The sequence below is a fragment of the Chrysemys picta genome, chromosome 2 (genome assembly GCF_011386835.1).
Source record: "Chrysemys picta bellii isolate R12L10 chromosome 2, ASM1138683v2, whole genome shotgun sequence".
In the NCBI taxonomy this organism is placed as follows: domain Eukaryota; kingdom Metazoa; phylum Chordata; order Testudines; family Emydidae; genus Chrysemys; species Chrysemys picta.
Window position 1 is genome coordinate 63,550,098 of NC_088792.1, and position 4,946 is coordinate 63,555,043.

The following is a 4,946-nucleotide window of genomic DNA, read 5'->3' on the forward strand; positions in this document are numbered from 1 at the left end:
TCGTGGTGCAGTACCGGAAAGCGCCGCAGGGACGCTGCGCACCGAGGCTCTCGGTGCCGGAACTTGGCGCACCAAAGGATGATCTGGGCTAAGTGCCACCTCCATAAGGAGCTGCTTAAGTCTAAAGTCCTGCTCCTTTTTGGTCCTGGGCCTGAAAGCCTTGCAGATTTTATACTTGTCCGTCTGGTGAGACTCCCCTAGACACTTCAGACAAGAGTCGTGAGGGTCTCCCGTTGGCATAAGCTTAGCACAGGTCATGCACGGCTTAAAGCCAGGAGCCTTGGGCATGAGCCCGGCTGCGCGCCGGGGGAAAAAAGGGGGGGATAAACCCCCGCTAACTATTTATAACTATTCTACAAAACTATTAACAACAAAACTACTAATCTATAAGTATATAACCAACAACTATCTACAAGAATTAACGAGTAAAGCTAGGGAGAGTGGAGAACAGCTATGCAGCGCTCCACAGTTCCAACGACCGTCACGGGTGGTAAGAAGGAACTGAGGGGGCACTGGGTCGGCTGGGGTATATATCCAGCACCATGAAGGCGCCACTCCAGGGGGCTCCACAGTCGACCCACCGGGTGTTGCTAGGGTAGAAAATTCTCCGATGATCATGCACGCGGCGCACGCGCACCTAATTGGAATCGATATGAGCAAGCACTCGAAGAAGAAAGTAAGGTATTGTAGTGACATGACTCCAGGAGCCAGAAAACTAGAGACGCCTATAGTGCCTACGCCTTAATTTGGTCCAGCTAGGAGGAGGTACCAGCTAGTGCACTTTCTAATACACCATGGTCCCGATTGCGTATGTCTAGGCCCCAAGGTGGCTAACATATATGCTGCAGTTGGCTCCACATTCTAATCAGACTGGAAGCTGCTTTAAAAAGGAGCAGCAGTAAGATGCACCCAGAGGTGCCTTTTTACCTGCCCTGAGCCATTCCAATCTCACCAATAGCACTGACACCACCATAGAGGGGCCAGCACTAGTCCACAGCCCCCACCTTGTGTGCAACTCCCATCAGTCCTTACTGGGGTCCTTACCATGGGCTCACTCATATTGTTATTAAAGTTTGTGTCATTTGTGATGGATAGTGGTTGATTTTTCTGGGCAGTGATTGGCCATATTTGTTCTCCCATCATAAAATAAATGGTAACCTTTTTTCACAACATGTATAATGTATTAATGTCATAACTATAAAGGGAAGGGTAACAGCCCTCCTGTGTACAATATTATAAAATCCCTCCTGGCCAGAGACTCCAAAATCCTTTTACCTGTAAAGGGTTAAGAAGCTCAGGTAACCTGGCTGACATCTGACCCAAAGGACCAATAAGGGGACAAGATACTTTCAAATCTTGGTGGGGGGAAGGCTTTTGTGTGTGCTCTTTGTTTTGGGGGTTGTTCGCTCTTGGGACTGAGAGGGACCAAACATCAATCCAGGCTCTCCAAATCTTCCTGAACAAGTCTCTCATATTTCAAACTTGTAAGTAAACAGCCAGGCAAGGCGTGTTAGTTTTTATCTTTGTTTTCTCAACTTGTAAATGTACCTTTTTGCTAGAGTGTTTATCTCTGTTTGCTGTAACTTTGAACCTAAGGCTAGAGGGGATTCTCTGGGCTCTTTAAGTTTGTTTACCCTGTAAAGTTATTTTCCCTCCTGATTTTACAGAGATGATTTTTACCTTTTTCTTTAATTAAAAGCCTTCTTTTTAAGAACCTGATTGATTTTTCCTTGTTTTTAGATCCAACGGGGTTGGATCTTGATCCACCAGGAGTTGGTGGGAGAAAGGAGGGGGGTGGTTAATTTCTCCTTGTTTTAAGATCCAAGGAGTTTGGATCTGTATTCACCAGGGAATTGGTGAAGAGTCTCTCAAGGCTACCCAGGGAAGGGAATTAGCATTTTGGGAGTGGCGGCAGCGGACCAGATCTAAGCTGGTAGTTAAGCTTAGACGTTTTCATGCAGGCCCCCACATTTGTACCCTAAAGTTCAAAGTGGGGAAGCAGCCTTGACAGTTAAGGTTTGAATATTTTTAAGACTAAGTGAAACCAAAAGTACAGTATCAAATTACTGTATTATGGAATGCTTTTAGGATAATTATGGGAACAATCTGAATGGGTTTATAAGTATTCTGAAATGGGACTGCTGTTTCTTATAAGAAAATAGATGCACAACATTAAAATATGCACACTTGAAACAAAACGCAAAATGTGTACTTGAGGCAGTCAGTTAATTTTGTTACCCTTTCTGGCAGATTATTACCAAGTTGATGTCACTTGCCTTTATAATATTTGAGCTGTATCTTTAAAGGCCAATTCTCTAAACAAGATGCTCAATGTCTGAAAAACACTGTGTGTTTTTCCAGCTCTTATAATATGTTACTAATGATATGTATTACATTATGTCTTATTTTCTTAAAATTATTAACTGTTGTAATCCATTTTAAAATTGCCATGGATGCAGAAGCATTTTTTCTTGTTATGTAGGTCTTGGATACTTTGAGAGAATTCAACTAAGTAACTAGTGAGTGTCTTCCACCCACCCCCATTCATAACTCCATCTCCATATAATTATGTGGCTATAGTAGAAGAATAAATCCCTCCAGCTCTGAGATGGATTAACTGATCCAGAGCACTCTGATAGTCAGCCAGGAATCTGTTCCTCCTCTATCAGGAGCACTGGCTGCTTTGTTTTGATTAAATACTTGTTTTCATTCCAGCAGAAGCTCTTTTCCATTCGGTCAAGGACAAACCCAGAGCCAACCATTTTTCAATTGTTTATGCTTTATAAAATACTTGCCTTTAAGTTTTCCTCTTGGTGAGGAAGGCCATGGAGCTGATATAATCACTTGGCCATCTTCCACACAGTTCATCTTTTTGAGCATAGGGATTGGTTTCAGCCTCCAACACCATGCGAAGGAGAAGAAGATTCTTTAATTAATCAGGACAGCTGCCTTCTCTGCTTTCCCTTCCCCCAAAGCCTGACATTTTAAAGAAGAGGGCCTTATTATTCACAGGGCTGTAATCTACAAAATAGAAAACATTCAAATTATGGATTTATTTTTTGATAGCAGTGGATATCCTGTTGATTTTACGAAAAGCCACTTACATGTAGCTCAGAAGCTTACTTGCCTTACACAGCTTACTTTATGTTACATTCCATCTGATTGTATGCTGCCTTGATTCATTCTGTCATGAAGAATATATGTGTGGCATTGTATGACAATTAAGGGAGATAATCCCCAGACTAACTATCAATATCAGTATCAAGTACCGAATCAGAAGTTTTGGAAGATCAGTGGGGAGAAAAAAGTTTGGGATTCTCACTAGCTCTCAGGAATTGCTCTCCGCTTGATACATTAAAGTTATTACATTTTTATAGAGGTGTGAATTTACAAACAATTTAATAACCAGAGGAAGACACTATTCCCTATTAACAGTTTGTATTCTAAAGATTAACAAGATGTATGGCAACAGTTCAAGTGATGGAGGGTGCAGAGGGGTTGTTGATGATGGAAAAAGGGTCAGAGGATTTCCTGAAATTAGTTTTAAAGATGAATTTGAAGGAAAGAGGGTGTTTTATAGACAGAAAGCATAAGACTGTTCCAAACAAAGTATAGGAGGCCACATGAATGAAGGTGTACAACTGAGAAGGTAAGAAGGTTACAAAGGAACCATACACATGCATGTATAACAATAAATATTATACATATTTATAGAAACACTCACATAATGCAAAAATTCCATTGCTAGTGCCTATTGTAACCTCTTAATATTCACCTTAATTAGTTAATGTTTTTCAAGTGTTGTGAAAATAGAAAGCTCTATATAAATGCTGAGCATTGTTATAACTACCTTGTTTGAATAAAAGCCGTGCATATTGTAAGAAAGAACATTCTTTTTTGTTTGCTAGGCAAATGATATTTCTAGAATCTGTAGCCCCTGTTGTATTTTCCATTGTCACAATGACATCTACTGGTAGGGACAGGTTTAAACACCTGGAGAATTCTTTGTCCACACAGTAACACCTTTACAATTTTCCATCAATATGTTTTTGCAGACTTGCTTAATAACAATATCACTACAGTGATAAAATGTATAGTAAGCAAGAGGATATCATTGTTCAAAGATACTATAGAAGCTATAAAATACAGCAAACCCTTCAAAAGCTACTTGATAAATGAGTGTAAAAAAATGAATCCATATTCCATGTGTCAAGTCAAAATACCAAACATCCTGTAAGGCCTTTTAATATTATTAGCTGATAAAGCAATAAACTTCTACTATGTCTAAAAATAAAAGAGAAAACTGACTTTACAAAATAATTATCTATTATTGTGGCACTGTAAAGTTGTGTAGGTCCAAAACTAGGGCTTTGTCAAAATAAATGAGATTTTAGTAATTGGTTGTACAAAGCCTAATGTGAACGAAAATAAATGGAGGCTTTTGGGGGTATTTTTATTTGTGTCACATTTCAATGTTTTCCTTTTATTTGCAATTAGAATATTATACATTTGTATGGAAAAATGTTGCAGGTATAAAAATAATGTTTTTGGAAGGCAAATGCATATGTATCTTCATGTTTGTTCTTAACAGGAGCTTAGAATGTATTTGTTTGCTCGGGTATTTACTCAGGATCTTACTGTTTTTGTGGGTACAACTATTTTACAAGAGCAGGGGAAAATTGCAGGTTGGTACTGTCATAGTTAACTGGGCTAACAGCACCTCTAATCCTCCTGGTCTCTCCAAGCCACTGCCCTCTCAGATCTCTAGCCATCACCTGTCACTCAAGGTGGAATCACATGATTCTCCCACTCTTGAGACTGAGCCTTGGATGTAGTCTACTGTGTATAAATGTGATGTACCCCAGCAGGTCTGACTTAGGCTCAGACCCTGCAGTTCTGTTCCCTCCAGGAGCAATGGCTGTGGTAATAGTGACCAGACGGCTTCC